Raw genomic sequence first — 23,415 nt, forward strand, 5'->3', positions numbered from 1 at the left:
AATTATGATTGTACGTGTAACTTGACACAGCGAAAAGAAAATAGCACTACAAGAAGATATAGGCTAATGTAGCAGCAGGATGTTATCATGGAGTAAATTAAAAGTAACGTATTGTAAGGCTTTTACAGTAGTCCTAATAAGACGCATGATTTCGGCAGAAATAGTACAAGACACCATGAAGCTGAGCATGTATGACTCAAGGTACGTTTGCTCTTCCTTGAAAAATACCACACTTGATGCTATGTAACAATAAAAGATTGTAACATTAGAATCGCGTATGCGATAGCGAGTATAAATTTCGTTTTAAATTTCCAAAAAACAGTTTAGCGAAACATTTTCCTCCCAACGATCGGCCATGGATCCTACATTCCTAAGTAAGGCCACAGCCAGTTTACCAAACCATTGGCTGATTGGCGTTTCAGAATTCCACACAGCATTAGAGAGTAAGTGAGATACACATGGGACAGAGGGCACAATAAGACCGGAGCAAAACTGCCTGTCGGATCAAATGTCAACAACCATACGCTTACGAAACTGGTGCTAAGCCGTCGAAAGAGTCGACCTGATATGCCGGCACAGTATTCGGTGCGCTACACGCCAGCTAATCCCACCGTCGTAATCTTCTGATCCCATCGCCGTGCCATTTGAACGGTGAGCTTTCTGAATTCTCTCCCATCCGGCACGCCATATTCCTCCCAGCATTCTTCCGGATGGCAAATGTCAAATCCTGTCCGATTGGAGCACGGCGGGGCAGTTGGAAAAAGTTCTCCCATCGAGCATCGCGCATACTTCCGTCCCCATTCAGCGGAAGGCATACACGTTAACAAGACCATGGTGCTGCTGCTGCTGCTGCGGCGCAATGTAGTTCACTGCAGGCGTCATTTGGGGTGAACCTTTTTTCTTTTCGTTACCTTTCGTCATTTCGCTCCCCGCATCGCCGGTTCCGGATGTACGGAAGTATCGAATGTGAACCGAATCGGATTCTTCCACAACAGTATTTTGTGGGATTGTTTATGGTAGACGACTGCTGCTGACACGGCCGTAATCGAGCCGTGCGCCGTAGGTTTGGCGGGAGGAGATTGAGAACATAAAAGAATTTTTATTTTTTAATAATGAATGTGGTAAAGCCGTTTCGTAAGGTATGTGCGCGTCCCCATGCAAGCACAATATGTTCCGGCACTGTTCGGTTTTAGGGTTTCGGATGAAGTTGAAAATACTTCAAACGATATTTTATTCCAAAAATAAAATATTACATGATATATGTTAAATATAATCTAAATCAGACATACTAAAACACCATTCACGTGCAATTTCAATGTTACGTCAAATTTGAGTACGCAGGTTCTGTACACCGTAGCACTACAACCAAGTTACCTTACTTCGAAACATTCGCAAAAGTAATTTTAAACATCTAATTGCGACTAAATCAAAACTTGAACTCCGTTACAGGTCGTCACGCAGTTACGCAGCGAAAGGAAAGTTTGCTTCTTTGAAAACTCTTTGACACTGACACGCTCCGCTGGTCGTTTGCCTTCGGCAATTTACAATAACCACTTCGTTACGGCTTTTCACCTCCCAATATCTAACACAATCTTCTTGCTCTCCGCTGAAATGATTTACATCGCCGCACCAGATTCGCCGCATCCGATTGCTTAGCTAACCATGCGAAAGGAGAAAAATCACCTCCCACTTCATCAACATTCCACCATTCCGGTGCTTCGTTTTTCGGCCGTTAGTACAAATTGTACCGAAGTTGTGTTGGAAGCCGGCACATTTATTACGCTTAGCTATCGTCCTGAGCGAGCTAGAGAGGTCCTTGTGACGTTTCAGAATGACAACGAAACATTAATTATTTAGTGATAAAGCGATCGAAAGCGGTATTTGGACAATCTCAACAGATTCGAGGCAACAAGATTACAACCAAAGTAAGGACTAGTGTATTGTTCGATTAGTTGTCCAATTTGAATTTATAGACTTTATATTTTTACATTACTATACTATTTTATCAACAAATAAGAAAAGTATTTCAAAAGTAAGTAGTATCTTCAAGCGTCGATAAAAAAAAAGTTTTAATAAATTGTTACGAGTCAAAAATTACACAAATCACTAAGTCACTCCCAATGACATATATCATTCGGTATAAGGAAATCATTAGCAATCGGAGAGATTTGTTTTTCTAAGTAACTAGAAGCTTCTGTGCACCAAGCGAAATGTCAGCGGATAATCTACTTCTCAGGAACATGCTATAACCAGACTTACTAGGAGTTGTACGTCCCACTTAAAAGTTTCGACAAAATGAAAACGACAGAACGAAACGATCTACAACAACACACACCTAACGACTACATGGCAAAAGCTGGCAATGCTTATGTGCTGTAACGCACAAAGTTACAGCATCAAAGCAAATCGTGCGAAGATGCAACGACAGCCGGGACGGAGCTTTCATCTTGCTCATTAGTATCTCCATATGATTTCAATGAAATTGCGACGAGTGGTCTCACCATTACCGGTAATGAACCGGCCCTGTCCCGTAGTGAAGGAACACCGTACAAAAATGTTGAAGTAAACGTTTTTTATAGAAAATAGAATTATTTAAAAGCAAACAAAACAGGGAGCAGTGCAATGTGTTTGCTGTTTTCTTATTCATTTACATTCAAATAGTTCTTCCATTCAATTTGCGGGAAATCCAGTATTGTTTTAACATAATAAATGCTTGGAGTAAATGTTACAAGAAAAAACTAATAAGAATGTGCAAACTAGAACGATGTACACGTCTAGAAATACAATTCTTTTGCATGCTCGTCTGTCTTTCATTAAAAAGGCAACCCACTGAAAACAGTAAAACACAGTCGATACAACTAAATACAAAGTTTTAATACACATGTATTTTAGCAGATATTGTTCCTTTTTTCTACACTGTGTCGCCCGGCCAAGATTGTGTGTGCTAGTTTTTCTTAAATATCAAACTCCCTGCATCCCACTCTAACCATGCTGACCTATTATTGCGTTTAAAAAGATTGCCGTTATGCAACAAAATGTAACGATTGCCTCTAGCCATAGGTGTATACACACAAACACACACACACACGCGCACAATATTCGAACCAAATGAAAACTATGCCATGGGTCGCTTGAAAAGGGAAAACCAACGTTTTCCCAGTTTCCAATTCTGTGGAAAACGACATCCCCACCACCGGCTGTCTGATCCATCAGAGGGTTTCCCCGTTAGGGGAACTCTGCTCTGGCCCGGTATTTCCTTCGCATCTGTCGTCAAGTGGGACACGTCGCACTCACTGCATACCCCTCCCCGAAAGGGCTATATTTAGCAGCAAACTTCATGACGAGTGAGAAAACCCCGAAACCACTGCTCTCCTTACCATACTGGCATGCGTCCGCAAAGGGTCACCACCGTACCCGTCTCATCATCTCGCTGCGAGCCATATCTGCTCTAATTTATCCACCACTCACACAGGATATAGCCGGAACACGGGCGGGTACGGTTCCGGAATCTGTCTCTGTCACGGTGTGCTTATGGGGCCTGTATAATGAATGACGTTTTGAAATTTTTCCGCAAATTTTATATTTTTTCCTTGTTGAAACATTGACCAACGAATGACAAAACAAGTCCACTTCAGTTTGCATCAATGCACTTTTCGTTTGCATTTTTTCAAGCTCAACGTCCTCTAAACGATATTAAAAAGGCAATAAAGACTCTAAAATAATCAAATAAAAGCCAAACTGCGTTGATCAATAGTCTACACCGATAAACCGATAATCCAAACGAACTAATTGCTGCTAAACGATGCATATTAATTGCCAATTATGTTTCACTCGCACTGGCGACCCATCGAATTTTCAAAATGCTTACCATCAACCAAGCAGCCTCTCCAACAGACAAGCTGGAAAGATGCTTGATTTGCTCCTAATTGTATCACCCTCTTGAGAGTGTCTCGATGCACCAACCCACCAACAACCCCGGGGGACGATTTGAACCGCTCGTGCATTATGGAACAGCGAAGAGAAAACAAGACCGATAAGAAGTGTCTCTAATGTGGTGCACTCGAACGCTCTCACACCATCTCGCCACTGTCTGAGCATCAGCTCAGCAAATCAGACCAGCAATAAAAAAAAATATATCGATCTGAGTGTCATAACGATATTTAAGTACCTCACACGATACGTCTAACACTGCCAATAACCGATGCCGTCACGTCCCTGCTGCATGCGTTAGGGTGGTTTAAGCATCGGGCAAACCACACCAATCAAGCAGCTGCCGCTTCTTCTGGTATGTAATTTTTTTTCTCACTCTCTCTTTCTCAGTTTTTCCCCGCTTTATCGATATCATCCACATCTCTTCGCTCAAGCCGTACAAAAAAGTACTCTCCGAAACCGGTCCCCACTGGGCACACAACTGGCTATGCCCGTGTGGTTGCGCCTGCTCTTGCCAACCAACCAACGGAGCTAACGCACGTTCTTGGTGTAAGCGGGCCACAGAACATCGCCACAGAACGGTGCGCGGAGCAGAGTGTGTGAAAAGTGTGTCAAACACAGCGTTCGGGGGGCGACATCCGAGATGCTGTCGTCGTTTCCTTCTCCGACTGGTTTGGCCTGAAGTGGCCATTTATGTAACACACTCGATCGGTGGCACACTCGTCACAGGAAGTAGGACGCTGCTGCTGCCACACCGGGAACCCGCCCGGAACCGGTTTCCATTACATGATTGTGAATGGGAAGATGGGGGAGAGACCGCTGTCGGATCTGATTCCCGGTTTTCATTTCACCAGTGCCATGTTCCACATTTAGCCCAACCTTGGCTTTGGCGTATCATTGCGGCGTCCCTTGCGTTTGCCCGCAGTCCAGGGAACTACGTCCGACATTCCAATCAGCCAGAGGCGTGTACTCGGTGGTTCACATCGAATCGTTTCGCTTCCGACCCTACTTTCCGCTAACTACACCACAATCGTGTAAGATGCGGTTTAGTTGTGCATTTTTTTTTTGCACTCCAACATCTGTATCTTGAAGAGTAACGCAATTCCAAAGATTGCAAAAAAATGAAACGATATGAACTTGAACGTACAACGAATATATCACACATTGTATCACAAACCGGGTGATACTCATACTAACTCCTACATACAACGTACAGAAAGCGCGAGACACAACTTCCCGTTTCAGCACTGCCCTCGTACATCCAACCTCTTTATAATGGTCATTCCGATTCCATCTCCAACTCACATGTCGGAGGGACGCAGAGGTTGGCAAACGGTCGTGAAATAATAAAAACAACAATAAATGTCAAATCGGGAATGGACTGAGAGAACCGAATGAGGGACAGCACAGCAGCAGTAGCAGCACAGCAGACGCCTCGCTAACTGATTTCAAAACGAAAGTGTCCACAGAGGGAGGGGGAAGAAAGTTAGGCACGGGTGAACCACAAATATGTTGTGAATGATCCAAACGTGTGAAGTTATGTCGTTTTTCCTGCTGCCCACTGTAGCAGTGATTCTTCCCCACTCCATATCTTTATCCTTCGTTTGCTCGTTTGCTCGAAACTGACAACCCGTTGAGCCGGACCCGACGACAATTGGCGGGCGGAAGGGGCAGGCAGTCATGCGGCAACGTGTGCGTGTCAATCATGCTCATGGACTCGGACACTGTTACGTTCCACCGGGATGGCTGGATTGTCGCACGTCAAGAGAATAATTATCCATTAAATTTGTTAGTTTTTCGCTCGACTGATTGACACTCCACTTTGGACGCAATTTATGAGCGGGCGTTGTGTGTTCGGCTCGCTCGCGAACGCTGGGAGAAAGGCTCGACAACTGTTCGTTGGCTTAATAGTGCGTTTCAATCGGTTAAAGCGTTAATCATACTTTAGGTGACAGAGGAACGCTTGAAAGGTAAACGTAGCGAAGGGGAAGGCAGCAATACACCGCCGAATCAATGTATTTTTTTATTGGATAGGTTAGATAGGTCGTGAATGCTACACTAATTTTCCCTTTCAAGAACAAATACTAAGATTTGACGTTAGATTTAGAAAAAGTTAGATTTGAAGTCAAACAATTGTTGGAAATTTTGTATTTACATAGATTAATGTATTACATTTGGGGTCATAGTTTAGTTTTGTAGCAATAATACTATGTCCAAAGTCTTACACTCTACTCATATTTAAATGTGCGAAATATTTAGTGAACAAACTCAATTTGGAAACAAGAAGTTCGAGTATAATATGATTTTGTTTAAATTATACTTAAACAAACATTTCCAAGCATTCGATTATTCATTACTTTTGTTTCTTTTACATTCATCCTCGACCGAGTTCACCATTAAAACATGCCTTGGATTGATTCAGTTTATCGTTAAATCAATAAATAAAAACAGTGTCAGTATAATTTTCTCAAAAATGAAAAGCCTAGTACAATAAACAAGTCATTACATGCTATAAGTTATCCTACAATATAAATCCAATGCAGCCGTATCATCAATTCAGCATAACTATTTCACATACTTTGAAACATCACAATTATGTCTGGGTTTTCCGCTACTTCAACTTTTTTTACTACTTGACAGAATAGAGATTTTACCACACGACAGGTAAGCTGTTTAAGCATTTTCTGTTGCTGATACCTAAACCATCGGTGCAGCACAGGTCCAAGATCGAATGCTTTAAAAAAACTCAAAACGCTGCTCGCTGGGGGCGAAAAAGTGAGACGCATCGTTTAGATGAATTTTAAATAATCCACATTTCACGCCGAGACATGTTTACACAATCAAACGGTTTCCGACCGAGGTTACCCACTAAATCACCTTTCTGTCGTGGTTTTTGCCTTAAAGGCGAGTCCATAAATTGACAAACACACAGCTTTTTCATCTCACAGCCACTGGATGGAAGTTGAAATCTTACCACACGCAGAAAGCAGAAGAAGACCACAGCCGGAAAGAGACACTAGTTGAACCGTTGCACCCGAAAACTCCCAAAGAGATGACTACATCGCAACGGGGAGGAAGCCAGTCGTTATTGATGCGCAGCAGCTGACGTAGTTGTCGCGCGTACCTGGAACTATGGAGTGAGGGAAACAGAAGAAGAAAAAAACAAAGCAAATAACGCATTAGAATCTGAACTTTCCGAACAACCCAAACGCACCCCCAAAACAAAAGCATAAATCATAACGCATTTCCAAACACAGACGCTATTTTTCATCCCGTCCCGGTCAGGGCGGCAGTGCCTTTACACAACAGGGTCAAGCGAAGGCACTGGATCACGCTGGATACTGACAGCACACGGAAGATGCTCGCCCGCCTAACAAACGGCAACGATAGTTCACCCATTTTTCGTGTCAACCCCGCCCATCCCTCCCCTCCACTCGCTTTCCTGCGACACGATACCGACCAATTTGTCCAACAGCGGGGCTAGAATATAAAACAACGAAACGAACGAACGAACGGGGTGGACATGTGTACCCCTCCGCCGGATCCAATGCCAAGCAAAATGGTTCAGCATTTCGTTCGAGCGGTAACGCACCGCAACAAACGGTAAAAGTTGATGCCCGGAGATGGCCATCGCAACAAAGACGACAACTGCGACGACATATCGGGCCCGGCCTGCTGCAGCACCTTGTTAAGGCAGCGACACGGCGGAGTGAATGATCTTTCGCTCCGATATTAACTGGAACAAATGTAAACACTCTCGAAACACACTGAGACACACACACACACGGTCGTGGCGGTCTTCGAGCGGCAGGGCCCATTCCACCAGCGAACCTGAAATAGAAACCTCGTATCAAAACGTGTTCTAGTGTGTCTTTTGCTTTCCACCTGCTCTCTATCCCTAGCCAGCATTGCTAGCGAGCCTGTTTCCCGCGGATGCGTTGTATCCGATCAGCATTTGATTGGGCCAAAACTCTTGTCTGCTCTATGAGCTATTTCCAAACACACCCATCGATACGGTCGATAAGGACCTGGCATTCTCGGGAATGGAACACGGAACCGCGTTCTTTCACTTCAATCGTACGTCCGAGCAACGTGATAACCCTCCGATTGCCCCGGCTGGATTTCGCACATTTGACGTTGAACTTGCTAGGCTTGTTCCGGTTAAATCGGTGCCCTCGTCTGTCAGCGTCAATCCCAACGCGTCCGAAAACAAATAAACATGTCCGGAAGTGACGACTGGGCCCCCTCCATCACACGAGAAGTTTGAGGTTTGGTCAGTTTTTTGCAAATGTGCACAAGTTATGAAATCCGCACGTAGTATGTTGCACTCTCCGTTCGGTGCAATGTTGACGAACGGGCGACCAAATCTACGGATATCAATCGGTACCACGCGCTCCACATAACGATCGCCGACAGCCGTTCGACTTTTGGGAATGGCGGGAGTGGGAAATGATGTTTTAAACTATTTCTACGTCTAGACGCGTGGGTGACGATGTGTTAATCGCTTATCGATTTCGAACACCAACATATCGCGCAGGGCGCAGGGAATCGTTTACCATAAACATTGCGTTTTATCGTGAAAACCACACACACACACACACACACGACGGGCAGACGTGACGATGATGGCGAATGCCATGGTTGCGGTGGTGAAGGACGAAATGTTTTATTCATACTCGTTTTCGACTCGACGATAGTGGGGTTCGATTAAAAATATATATTGATTGAAATTCGGAGCAAGCGTGTGACAGGCAATTGAATTGAAACACAGCGGGGTTTCGCTTAATGTTGGCGCTCGTCGGAAGCGAGCAATGAAGTGAAAAGCAAACGATTTTTGTTGATCCAAACCGTTGCCAACATTAGGGAGCTTAGGGAGCGTCTGCAGCCATACTTTAATTCGTGCCACACGAGCCACACAGTTGATTAATCATTTCGAATTGCACCTTTACCGCCACACCACCACATCTCGCCTCACGCAGACAGAGCACCATTTATCAAGCACCCATGTTTGGTGCCGGGTGGATCCGTTGGGCAAAAGGTAAGCAAATTCGAACATAAATCTTTCCGCCCGAACAAATCCCAAGCGCACCCGCGGGAAATCGGACGTAAATAAAAATGCTCCCGAAACGAGACCAAAGCAAACACAAAGCGCGACCGATAGCATCGATCGGAACAAAATAGTTAACAAAACGGACACATCTCTCTCGCTCTCGGTCTCAAATACAATTGGCCGCGAAATGCGGGCCAGTTCATCGACCGGCTCGACACCCACTTTGTCCACCCAAATGCACGCGCACACACACGCGCGCCGTATGTTTTTGAGCCGATCCCATTCATTCTCCCACGGAAAGGAATCGGAAATCGTTGCTGCCAAAGAATGCTCATCGATCACGTCAACGCGCGTCAAGCCGAGTTTCCCGGTGGGGCCGAGGGGGAGGGGGCGGGTTTCGGTTTTTCGCTTTCACAATCACTCCATCGTCGTCATCGACCCTTTTCATGTGCTTCCGTAGCCCAGGGGCAAACAGCAAACGCTCCTCCTTTCCGACTCTCTCGCTTTCTGTCTTCCTCTCCGTCGAACAATCAGCAAGCCGAAATTGCAGCAAACGGAAGGATCTGCGAACGGCTCGGCTGTCGAGGCTCGTTTACCAACGTCCAAGTCAGCGTTCGGTGGGCGATTAATCATCGCTGCGCCGCGGAAGTCGTCAGCCCGAGTACCCTTCGGGTAAGTCACGTCTTGCCGGAAAACGGCAGTTTTTCTTAAGGGTGGCAGCGGCAAGGCAGGCGACACACTAGCGGTTAAACGTGCGTGTGTGCAAGCGGTTTGCCTGTATTGTTTGTTTTTTTTTCCTTCAGTCGTTGGCCTGGGGTGGAAATTAATGCGCCGGTTTGTCGTTCATCAAACTTCAAACTCAGCAGGCAAACACACATCCGTCACGCATTGGAATGATCGGTCGGGACCGATGCCACCGGTTTGCTAAGTGGGTGAAAACAGAAGCATCCCGCCGTTTCTGTTTCGTTGCAGTGTGTCCGATCGGTCGGAGTATGGTTTTAAGAAGAAGGAAAGCACATGGTGTTTCCAGAATGAGGGGAGCACCGATAAGCAAAGAATAACGAGAATTGGCTGGCTAAAAGTAACACTCGCGCATTCGAAGCGATATCGAATTTCACAACTTTTCTTCGTCCAATGATGGGGAAGCTGCAGAAAGAAATAAACTTTTATTGCTTGCATTACCATCGACATCATCTGACTCTCTGGGCTCTCTTAAGTGCGATTGAACCCGCCTGGTGTTTAATGAAAATGTCTGCCAACTGATACAATTCATGAAACACAATTCAGTTATTGGAGTTCCGCTGTTCTTTTTCTTTTTTTAATCCTGTATTATTATTTCAAAGAGAATGCTAGCATTCATCAACCATATATTTCATATGGCGATATCCAAATTCAACAGAAAGCATGATGTATTTCTAGCTATCACATTACACCCAAACCATGTTACATCCTTCATCAGGTTCATCATTCATCAGAAACCTCACAGCTTTGAAGTCGTAAAGCTTGCAGACACTTGCAACTGTGCAAGCAATTTATTTGAGATGATAAAAATGCATTCGTCTGCCATCTATTATCCCAGACCCAGCTCAAATCTATCCACCATGCTGCACCACAAAAGAACAATTCATCTGCAGCCCTACAAATATGCAGCGTCGGATGTAGCGCTTCGCTGCACAGCACAACCCCAAGAACAGAAGCATAGTTATCTTTCTATATGCTTCTCCCTTCCTTGGTGCCAGACTGTCGTACAACAAAACGGCCGCATCCGAGTGTTGGAGTATTTGCACGTTTGGGAAAACATTTGCATAATACAGTACAAGAGTTCCTGGCTGCCGTCTGAATTCTGCAGGTAAACAAACGAAATCGCCCCAAAGCGCAAACCCGCTCTAGCCCGATCGAATTGTGTGCGAGCTGTCTCTTAAGCTCGATTTTGCAATTCGCAGTACAAATCTCAATTCCAAAGTATTTCCAGGCTTTCAGGCGATTGTTAGCGAAAGAGTTTTGCTTGCTTTTCGGGCGGAGGCTGAAATTTGAGCGATGAATTCGTGTTATTGTTCCTGGCGAAAAGTCAAATGCAAAGTCACGAACATTTTTATCTAACAATCGGGCGATGGAATCATCTTTTCCCAATGGAGGCGCTGATCAACATGGCGATGGTGAGCTGGGTTGGAATTTCTGGGTAGGAAATCCCAGAGGACAGCACTTTTGTTCCACGAGAAAGTGTGCTAAGAAAGACGGGTATTTCATTTTTAAAAGCTTTGTCACTCGGTTTGGAAGAGCGAAAGAATCGATTGTAAAAAGGGTTGGTGGTAGGTCCTACCAACACAGATGCATTTCCTCTAACGAGCAGCACCATTCATTCATTGTTCCGGGTGGATTGTTAGACTTCTTCACCATAAACACACGTAAAGTGATTGCATCAAGAATGCATTATTGCAATGCTTGAAACGAATACGCTTGATGCAACTGTTCGGCAATACGTAACAAAGTTTAGCGAAATATTTGTTTAGTCCGTACACACTTCAAACAAGACATAAAGGGATATTTTGAATAGCGGTTTTGCATGTCCATCCGATAGCTGTATCACACTTCTCATCATTTCCTAAGCTCTCAAATTATGACCTTTTTGTAACCGTTACACGGTTCATCAAACGGCTTTGTTCGCCATTCAAGAGGTTATCGATTATTTTCCCTTCTTTCTTCCTATCTCTTCACAGCACTATCGAACGGTGTGTGCATTTGTTTGGTGCAGTGCCATCAGCGTTCGTCTTTTGTCATCTTCCTTTCATTTCCTCACACACACACACACAAACTGCAACCGGATAGTCTGCGAAGAAAGTGGACCGCCGCACGATGCTGTGCAGCCCCATAATTCACTTCACCGTCGTTTGTAACGCTGTAATGGCTGTTTCGTTCATCCAGCACAACTCGTAGATCCCCCCCGGACATTCCTTCCCATCCGCGTGCAATCCATCTTTCTCACTTCATCCTTAGCCAAGGCAAGGTACCGCAAGATGCAACGGAATGGCACAAAAAATCAAACTATCATGCAGCTCGCTGCAACGTCATCGTACGCGCTTCGTCGTCAACCGGTCGGAGTGGAGCTGCATTCGGATTTCGGAGCGTCTCTACCCTGCCTACCAAACAGGCAGGGCGGCCAAATATAGCTTATCCGCCCATTCCCGTCGGCCCGTTTGGCTCGCCATCGTTTGTATAGCTTACATTTTCCATCGAACGCTTTCCCGTGTTTGCACTTCGCCAAAGAAGAGGGCCCCTCCCCTCCTCGGGCAGCAAACCGCAGGCAGCCCCCCCTCCCCCCCCACGTACTCCATTGTTCAGTTTGGCCTCCCGGTATCGATCCCGGAGGTCGATGAAGTGGACGCCAAAGTTGCTGCAAATAGCAGCGGTCTTATCGGGCGCATTCGATGATAGAGGCTAAGTGAACGCGGGCTGGGGGAGAGAAAGCGAAAAAAAAGCATGACAAAACATGCCCATCCGGTTCATCCTCCACCGAACGGTACGGGCCATCGACGGGTACGGGAATGTTACCAATTTTGTACACGATCATCGCTGCATCGGCATCTTTCCGATGGATTTCCCGGACACCCGGCAACATGCATTGATGCTCACCCGAACACAGTACTGTGTTCGTGCATTTGGAATCATGCAGTCGAACCTATGCTCGCTCGTAGACGGGCATTGTGCCTGTGTGAAGATGCGTACATTCACCGAGCATCCAATCAAGCACAGCTGCTCAGTGGGTACCACAACGGCAGCGCAGCGGAAGAATGGGCTGCCGAAGAGATTTTCCGCATCAATTGCAGTTGCTTTTCCTCTGTTTAAGGGCTCGGAGCATTGGACTCTCCGGGGCCCAAGTCCACACAAAACGGATCTCAAAACACAACGTCGAAAGGGGAGCGGGAGGGGCCGTTTTTACATACACATCGTTAAGAATATTGCATCCCCGACGGACAGAATGATGACACGTGGCAATAAAAAATCCCATCGGAGTAAGTGTAACCAAACATAGCATTACTTTTAACGGTCCATTTTTGGTACACCGAACGTCGTACATACACTCGCGGCTATCAAGGAATTGTGTTTGAACATCTTCGTAGCGTTCTGTATGATATCTTTACATTTTATTGAAAATGCTGTTCATTAAATTTGGTTGGAATGTGTTACCGGTACATGAATTTTTACCATTATAAAAATAATTCAAATATTCACAAACACTTTTGGTATGCAAATAGTGCAAACGAGGTGCACAACAATGATACTATTCCATTTAGCTTTCCATTTTAATCATTCATCCGGCCACCGACCGGCACAAACATCATAAGACAAACTCCTGTGGGAAGTAAAATATTGAAAATGCACTGTGAGCCCATTGGGAGTGATACCGTTGGCCCTCATACTCTCCTCTTTGTACATCAATCTCAGCAGAGGCGTTCAAAGAAAATCAATTCTACCTCGGGGAGTTCTTTGCTGAATAATAAATTAATGTTCTTGTGTTGTATATATGCACTGCACTTTATATGTGTACATGATAGCAGACAATTTTATGCTAATAACTTTAAGGTTTGTATGCCGTACTTAAGTTATTGAAGAACGACAAATAGCTTCAGCTATCGACTAACACGGTCATGTTAGTCTCGTGAAGCGTCCTTGAACAAAATCATCAGCAGCAGTATCATATATGGACATTCATTCAGTATTATTCAAATAGTGTGAAGTGTTCGAACAATAAAACAATCGAAACGCTACACATACCGCTTCAATATGAAAGATTCGCCATTTTCAGATACTATTATAAACATCTGGAGCGCTTGTTTTTCATTAGATGTTGTGCTACTGTTGCTGCTATGCCTTCATATGCTTAAAACGGAAAATCCTCAAACACTCTGGCAAATTTGGCAAAGGTGCTTTGCCGGAAAACTTTCCAGCCACAGAAAAGGATCACCGACCACATACTCGACGGGAAAGATCAAAGAACACGGGCCCGAAGAATGGGCTAGCATAGAAACCTCGCTAAACGCCTACATTAGAACATGATCGGGGTGTGTCTAACCACAGGCAGAGCATTTGCTAACGCACAACATAGGATTTTGCAGGGAAGCGACTAAGTGCTAACCCAATGGCACGGATGTACGCTGGGTAAAGTTCGCAATAACATAGCTCGCCCACTGCAACAATGTTTAAAACTAGTGCCACAAAACACACACGTACAGGGCAGCCATACTTCAAAGCAAGCAGTTACAGGAACCCGAACCCGTGCCGTGCAGACGTTGAGCGCCGACAATAGCACAGACAGACAGAGATGTATAAAGTTCTTTTTGCTGGGAATTGAAATGAAGAAGAAAAAAAACCCGTGGAAATGATTTGCAAAAATCACAGACAAATGTATGTTTCGAGAGATTGAGGCACATGCTTTTCTTGGCCAAGTCTGTTGGTTAGTGAAGTTATCTCAGTCACTGGGAGTGCTGCTTCTTTATTGTTTGTTTTGTTATTTCAAGCAGAACTCTAATACTACCTACTCCGGTTAAAGGGTTCTACCATCATTCTTCAAAGCGATACTTCATGCTTTAAGTCTTTTTCCGTAACATCTAATGGAAGGTTTCGTACTGTTGCAATGAAATGATTTTTAAGAACTGCATATTCATCACTAGCCACAAACAGCCACAATCGGAAGAGTGCAAAACCATAATAGCGTTTACTTGCGATGACATGCAGACAAAAAAAACAGTGCCACCGGAACATCGCGTCCCAAGCCCACACACACACACACACAGCGGCGAGCGATGATGAAAGAGCCAGTTTCCGGTATACTTCATGAATGTCAAAAGGGAAAATCCCAAGTACGTAAAGGGCAGCAGAGTCAAATAAAAGGGAAAAACATAAAATAGGCCAAAAGTGCTGTACAATTTTTCCATTTTCCGCCAGCCCTTGGCACGGTGGGGCAGGAAGTACTTTTTGGTTTATTTTCCCTTTTTCTCTTGCAATTCCACTCAGGTGGAATTTGCGGTTCCAGCACGAGGTGGAAAATAATTCTCAACAAAAAAATTAGAACACTGTGGCTGGCTGTGTAGCGAAGGTATTCGCGGTTGCTAAGTAAATGAAGGTGACCTTAAAAGATTCGTTTTAATAGATTCGTGGCTAGCCTTTGAAACCAGGTGGACAATGTTTCGATTAAAGTTTCTCACAAAGCTGGTGGTATACTTTAAAGCTTTGAATTGTGAGGGACGCCGAAAACAGAATTATCAATCAGCAATATTACATTGAGCACTTAACTTAATAAAGTACGGATTAATTAAAGCTTAACTGATGCGCATGCAAGCAGCATAATTTCACATACGTTCACATATCATTACATTGCATCTCCTATCTCCAATGGCAATGCAAACGATACGATAAAAGCCCGTTTTCCTCTCACCACTGCAGGAAAATCATTCCTGCAGATTGCAGCCTGTTTGGGAGATCTTTTTCCCACCTCCTGCCTGTTACTGATACACCGATACGCTTACTGAACGACGACGTGATTAATTAACATCGTGAATAACGAGTAATGCTTTGACTGCTGCCCAAGCTCCTCACTGTATCCCACCAGTCTCGGGGCAGAGCGAGTTGATTCATCGCGCCCGGAATGAATAGCGCAACGATCGAATTTATTATCATAATTTTATCCACCCGCCACCGAATGAATTTGCGGTAGAAGATGAACAAAAACAAAAAACAAAAAACCAAGCCACTTGCAGCCTGCTCAACCACAGACGAAGCGCTTTTCATACTGGACCCGCGAGGAAGGTAAGCAAGATGAGTAGCGGCAATTTTATTACAATTATTATCTGTTTGCCCAACTCAAGACTAAGGCAAGTCTAACTAGATAAGGTTGAAGAGAAGCAGGAAGGCGGTCAGAGTGAGATGAGCAAAAAAAACAGAAAACAAAAACCAACACGCCACCGCCCAAGTGTGCTGGCAAAGCGCAAATTATACCATTCAGGTTGAGGAAGGAAAAGAGCAAAAAAAACGTCAAAAAAAAATACACTTTTACCATCCAACGTCTTCTTGCAGCTTGCAGCAAAGATCCTTTCACGGACATCTATAAAGAAAAGCGCACACATTCACGCCAGCTCGGTAGTGCTGTGGTATCCCGTACCTTGTGTGTGCTCGCGTTAACGCACCGTAGATCGTCATTTCGGGCGGTGGCTGTGATTCTGTGGCCCTTTTTCTTCCCTGCCATATCGGTGTCAGCTTCCCGGACGTAGTGAATTGTATTTAGAGAGAGGGGAGGGGGGGGGGAAATACACAACCATCTTTGGCACCGTTCTATCATGGGTGGCTTCAGTGCGGTGGCCTTTAGGCTAACACCGGGGCCTCGGCCAAGATTACGCTCAGCCCCTATATCAACGTTGATGGTGATGATGATGATGGCGAGCTTGGGGATGGTTTGCAAAAAAAGAGAAAGAAAAGCAACGTCGAAAGGTGCAACCGTGCCAATGCCCTTAATCAACACACACACAAACACAAAGAATAATTTTCCGCCGAAGAAGCACACCAACAGCATAATCCATATGCTGCCAACGGTGGATAGTGATTAGAATTGGTGCCCATCTGTGGTGACACTCGATTATCGCTTAAGCGGGTTGTGGAAGTATAATACCCTACGAAAAAGGAGATGGTAACGGGGAAGCTAAAGAGTGAGGGGGGCCGAAAAATCGCGCCCAAATCAGCAGTTTAGCGCTGCAAAGGTTTCTCCATTGATATTCATGAACAGCCCACCCAGCCAGCAAAAAAAAGCCCTCAACGAACAGAATGAAGAGGCACAAAAAAAAGTACAACTCTCCAAATACCAACCGTGTACCGTGACACCCCCCTCTGCCAGGTGTCTTATGAATTACGACGAACGACGGGCGCGGCAGGATGCCACTACGATGGCAATAAGGATTAGCCGATAGGCAGGAGGCAACTCCCTATCTAAGCATATTTTTTGCCACGTTGTATTTCCCACAGATATCTCGACGAGAAATTTGTACCCTGCGTTACTGGGGAAGGAATGAGAGCACCCGAGTTTGGCTTATATAGTTTGACCTCGTGTGGTTCTCGGTGTGACTCGGAGGGTTGTCTCGGCGTCGGGAAAGGGGAAAAAAAAGAAAACAAGCAGCAGTAGCAGCAGAAGCTAGCAAATTGCGAAACCTTAACCAAAACCGACATTCTTCGCCCGATTTAATCCATCCAGTGTGTTGCGGCAAGGGCGGGCAAGAGTCGGTAAAATATTGTCATTTTTCCTACCTGGTTTTACGATGAAAGTATCCTCAAGTAGGGTGACAGATGAGTGAGGAAAGGGAGGAAGACCGATTTGATCATAAAAATAAGCGAAGAGTAAAAAAAGGAGGAAAATACATCTTCTAAACCATAAAAATCTTGTTTTTCGCTACAAATGGTGATGTAAAGGGTTTACGATAGGGTTACGCAGAAAGTGTTGGCAGGTTGCAGAGATTGGATTTATTAGTATGTGTATAGGACGCTCGTTTTAGCAATGAGTAATAGACATTACTAACTTGAAATTGGGCCTTGAATTACAATATTGGTTGCATTTGCGACTATGGATTCAGCAGTAAGGCATTACCGCACCAAACCTAATACAGAGAACAATAAAGATATTAGAAGTAATTCCTACACAAATACACACACGGGTATTGAAAGGGAATACTCTACTACGTAAAAACAGTAATGACACTGTCTTTGCAGTGCAATTTTAAAGCAAAATGTTGTTATCTATCCAAAAACAGAAATTTTTGAAATCATATCAGTCCCTTTTCTTGAAATCTCCCTATACAAAACGAAGTAAGAGGTGACGCTCACGTTACGCTCACGTTACGCTCATAGGTGACGCTTGCTCACTATAGAAACTATGTGTACGAAAAAGTTACTCACTATAGAACAGTGTTGCTAACCAAATATGGGTGCTTGGATGATTTTTATTTCATAAAGGGGATGCCTTTCCTCGAGGCAACAAGCAATGGTAGATTGATTGAATCATTGAGGTATTCAAATCGAAAGACATCATTGTTTTCTTCTACCAACGTGTTGTATAAAAAATTATCAAATTATTCCCAGTGATTCTAAATAAATCTGTGGTAAAGATTCTACCTCGCTCCATTTTATCTTGCGTAGTAGTATAGTTCAAAACGTTTAAATAAAAAGACTTGCTTCGAACTATTATGCACTTGCTTCGAACCATCATCCAAGTGCAGTCAAATGCTTTCTTGAAAGGATTGCAAAATCGTACGCTATGAACGTTTAACAATTGCAATTTTTCATGCTGGGTACAATGCAATAGTGAAACCATCGGAGCTGCATAACTAGGGCTAAGTAAACAACTTTAAAACATGCATATAACAAGTTTATATTTCCCATGGATCGGGCCTTCATACGCGTAATGGGACAATAATATACACGGAATAAAGACATTCCTGGGTCATGGGGTTTTTTTTAATCATGTGCTCAGATGAAGCAACAAAGTTGAATGAAGTTAGTTTAATTGTTTTTATTCGGATTTAGCACTCCTGGATATCCATGGCTGCTTAGTACACAAATAGTCTTGCAGAAGATGGGGCACGGGTCAATAATAAGTGACAGTGAGCCCTGTGGATGGAAGACTCGGATCCATATGCCATATGAACATGTAATAGTAGCTATTCCATAAGTTCAAAATGACTAAATTAAATTTTCGTATGTCCGATATGGTTGTAAAGATGGGCAATGATAGCGGAATAGTCGAACATTTGGGTTGCCATAAAAACCGTTGTCGGCCAAGGCCTTCATGCGCCACACCGATTATTTTAGTGATTTTTTGATAACCCATAGCATGATAATAGTCAGTCATACTAGAAATTAAACCCATGATTGGAATGTTAAGTCGTACGAGTTGACGACTGTACCACGAGTCCAGCCGATACTCAAACATACTGAAAAAGAAAGTGGACCACGATTGCTAATGTAATGGAAACACTAACATTTGTAAATAAGACAAAAATATGGAAGGGCTATAAACCGGGATAAGAATTGGAAACCTGTGCCAAAATAGTAACACGGTCATAAAAAGTATCAGTAAAAAGACATCAAAAGAGAGCAGACTTGCTTATCTACATGTTTGGATGAAAACATTTAAACGAGCCCTGCAGTCAGTATACACGTCTTAGGTTCTGTTGCGAAACTCTGTAACCGGGCCAAATTAACTAGTAGTGGTTAAAATGCAACAAGCGTCCATCACAATGCATAAAATTCGTCTCTTCCTTTGACGGAGCAGCGTTGACCAACTTAGTTGCAAAACGAGGTTAAGCTGTACCGCTTGGTTAAGATTAATTCAACATTTAAATATTCAATCCCAATGCAGATGTCGCGGGTAGCTTGCGCTCGATTTGCGCGCATCCGCTGCGGCAAGTCTCCGCCACGCCACAGACAGTTCAATTCCAAATTTGGTCACACGCCACGGTATATCCTCCACCGTATCTCCCCTTCTGTGATTGATGGCACTTACTGGTTACGCTCGCTCTTCTCCCCAGCAATTTTAGCTCGCGCATCAACCCGCAACAAACAACCACACAGCCAAAAGCACCGACATTCACGTTCTACCCCTGCGTCCACATTAGGTAATTTCAATCCACTCACGTTTCTGGCCGCAGGAAATGTGGGTTGTTTTATTATTTGTGTGCTACCGACCTTACCGGGCAAAACCTTACCTGGTTCCTCCCCCCCGCGGACCGAGGGCTGGTGTGCATCTCACAGTGCGGAAAGTGTGTCGCATTTTGCATACAATGTTTTTTGGTACGACATTTCCAGTCGAACATGTGTGACCGATACCGCCGGAGTGAAAGAATTTTTGCATATCGATACGTGGTGCGACCGGTGAGCGAGTGAGGAAAGAAAGAAAAAAAAACAACACACATACTCGCCATTAATGTTCGGTATGCAGGGGAGCAGTAACGACTTCTTCAACTGCACTGGTGTAGTACGTTCTGTCGTGTGCGGCAGGAAGACGGCAGTACAAAACTCCACACCAGCTGTTCTACACATTGATCGAACTGGTGTAGCCAATTCAATTGCTCCGCCATCAAACACACACACACATACACACATATGTCGTGTCTCAGCAATTCTTCGGGGAGCATGTGTGGCGGAGCTGTTCGACATTCAAGTCCCAAAGCTCATTACATTCAAATTATCTTCCTGCAGTGTACAATGGCGATTACCTTCTTGCTCCTCCGAGCACGCCCAACGGCACACGATTACTGGTGCAGTCAACAGTATTGAATTCTTTACATTCCCTACATCCATCTAGACGACTGTTTTGTTGAAAGAAGTTGACCTACTATTGCACAGTCTGTGGTTGAAACGCGTTAGCCGAAAGGGTTTTATGTGCAACACACGCGCGGTGAATAGCAAGGTTGAGCGGTTCAACTTACAATGTACCTCCCAGATAAGAGCTTGAAACTAACTTCCCTAGCACATGTTATACTTTATCCGATTTTAACTGTGCTCCACACATTGCACAGGTATTGAACTGTTCCCAGTAAACCGAGGTGCCACACACACGCGCTTCACTCGCGCAAAATCAAAGCACGGATGCAGATTGTATCGTACATTCCTCTCACACACGCTGCAAGTGCAACCGGTGGATTTGTAATGCAGCGCTATGTGTAATTTGCAATTTGGAATGCTTCCACCAACCCCTGGTTTTGGTTCGAATTGGTTAAGAACCCATACCGGTGTAGGGCTGAAATGAGATTGTGGTTCCGTGCCAAAACCCCAAAGCACACGGTTGCTGAATTGTAAATACTTCCCCGTACACACACGCTGATTGATTGATTTATGTTACGGCGAGATTGTGCGAGGTTGGTAATGCCGAAAAGCTGCAAAGCACTCATGCACTGGTTTACGATGGTGAGAGCACACACAAAAAATGAACGGAATTAGTGCTATGTTGGCTTTCTAGTGCGAGCTAGCAACTAGAATCTGAGTTTTCAATTTCGAAATTTACATCAGTTGCAGGCAACGCACGAGAACGCCGTTTGTAATCCTTTTGTGCATTTTAATCGAATTCTCATTACACCAACTGCGATTGAAGTGTTCAGTTGAAATTGTGCCAGTGCTATACTTGGTAGGGCTTTTATTAAAAGGAACTAGGAACTTAGTTCACAAGTTAGTCAATCATGCGTTAAAATCAAGTTAATGTTCGACATCCCCCCACTTTATACACAGTGCCTTTGCACGTAGCATTCTATTTCTGGAGATCACCGAAGCGCCTAACATTGCTTTATCGCCAATTCCCCAACTAACAAACCACGGAAAGCGAATCAAGATTAACCCCCCACCCGCTTGCTTTCACAAACACTGGCGCCTGATTGAAGTAGACACTTTCATTGATGAAAACATCCGAGAAAGCACAATCACTCCATTTCGTTGCCTCCTAACCGATTCCCTCTCCGGTCCAGTTTTGGAGTTGGGCCTGGCGATGCTTCAACACGAGAATCGCCTTCATCACGCCACAAATGGAAGGAAAACATTTATCCCGTCACCGACAGTGCGTTTTCACCGTAGTGAAAGTCACGTATGTAAACCTGCTCGCGTGCCTACCGTGCGGAGCGGGTTCTATTCTGTTTGTGCGGTGGCAGGATTTTCCTGGAAAACGGGAAAACCGATCTTTTCCGAAAAAAGCAAAGGATACTCCTTGCTTCTCGAACCGAACCGGTACGTACGGTGGGTGGTGAGCCTTGGTTTGATCTGATAGACTAAAGGCAAACCGGCTAGGAATGGAGATGGTGGCGATAGTACTGACAGACGGCTCTAACCTCATTCATCTGCAACAACAAAAAACCGGGAAGTGCAATCAAAACTGCTTGACCAAATAACTCTCGGAAGGCATCGGCCAACAGAAAGGCTACGGATCCGGCGTGCGGAGAGATTGGGAGGGAAAAGGTAAACAAACCAATAAAACTGTCATGAAAATGTGATTGAGATTCAGCAAATATGGCTGAATTCGAATGATGACACACCGAGTGACGGCATTTTGGGATGCGGAAAGAGGAAAAACACACCGACCAAGAAAAGCTGGTCGATATTTCGGCAGCAAGCGTAGAGTTATCCTCACGCGAGAAGAAGAAGAATAATGGCAAGATAAGCGATCGGTCGGAGACAACATTTGCGTCCTGTGGCAGTAAAACGGAATAAAGATCCCTTATGGCGACGAATTCATTTTGTTTTGATTAGAACAGATGTTTATTTGCATCCATTTCTCCTGGCTGAGCTGGCTTTTCACTGCTGCAGACAGTTTGTTCTATCTTCTGCACCTTACAATAGGCGTAAGTCCTACAATTCCTACAAAAATATGTTTTACCCCCTATTCTCTGTATGTAATGTAGTTGATGGATGTAATTTTCTATGTGAATGTGTTTGTTTCAAGTTAAATGCTGTGTACTTTCCTACAAGAGCTATTAACTTCTAAATTTAATCAATCTTCTAATGAAACGAAAGCAAAGTTATGGAACAATTGCTTGTCTCTCACAAACATAAATATTTTGTGAAAATAACATCTACCCTTACATCCCAACAGTACGAAAATTCTACAAGCAATCATAATGTGCACATTCGACACCACGAAATTCAATTTTAAATCAACCATTCCAGCTGCTTCCGGTGTTCTGATGCTCCCCACCGCAGGGTCCAGTGCCACCGTCAAACTACTGCGCACACGCACACATAAAAGAAACCAATTATGAATTTCTACGAACTGCAGCTCTACCATTCATTTGGTAACTTTTAATTTAGCACTGTAATTGAAAACACGTTTCCATTCCACTGGCATCGTTCGGTTGCCGCCGCTGCGTGCTCCTTTTATTGGTCCCCATTCCACAGTCCCCCAATGATTAGCATACGTTGCTGAAAAGCCTCATTAACAGCTGAACGACTGCGCATACGAGAGTGCCAATGTGTGTGTGTGTTGCGGAGATTTTTTTTTAAACATTCATTAGCATATTTAACACTTCCTACTTCCCGGGGCACCGAACGAGCCGGAGCCCCAAACGATCACACCACAGGCACCAGTTATCCTGGATGTTCATGAGCGCGAACAAGAAGTGACTAGCAGGGGAGTAGTATTATTTTATTTTTTGTTTTTGTCTGCTGCCCCATTTTTTGTTTCATGTAGCGGAGTTCATGCTGGTGATTTTTATTTTTCGCCTTCCCGCACACAAACGGTACACCGACGACGACAAAGATGCAGCCGATATGTGCCGCCCCATGGTCCCCATGGTGTTCGGTTGGCACTGAATGGATCTCCTTTAAACTTCCGCAAAACTTTGCAGCACCAGTAACCCACGGCACGGTACGAACGAACGGACGTGTCTTCTATGTGCGCCGCCGTGCTGCGGCAGAGG

At 44.5% G+C, this 23,415-nt stretch overlaps 1 protein-coding gene across 2 annotated transcripts in view; it reads right to left on the reverse strand.

Annotated features, from left to right (window-relative positions):
• The window catches only part of LOC120896844, a 134,158-nt gene that overhangs the window by 66,835 nt on the left and 43,908 nt on the right, over positions 1-23,415 (reverse strand). Inside the window, exon 3 of one of the 2 annotated variants that reach the window (XM_040301328.1) lies at positions 6,905-7,060. The exons of the other annotated variant lie outside the window; for it this stretch is intronic. The gene's annotated coding sequence lies outside the window, so the exon portion shown is untranslated. The remainder of the gene's footprint in view (positions 1-6,904; positions 7,061-23,415) is intronic. 2 annotated transcript variants of the gene reach the window in all.

The sequence above is a fragment of the Anopheles arabiensis genome, chromosome 2 (assembly GCF_016920715.1).
Source record: "Anopheles arabiensis isolate DONGOLA chromosome 2, AaraD3, whole genome shotgun sequence".
NCBI lineage: Eukaryota > Metazoa > Arthropoda > Insecta > Diptera > Culicidae > Anopheles > Anopheles arabiensis.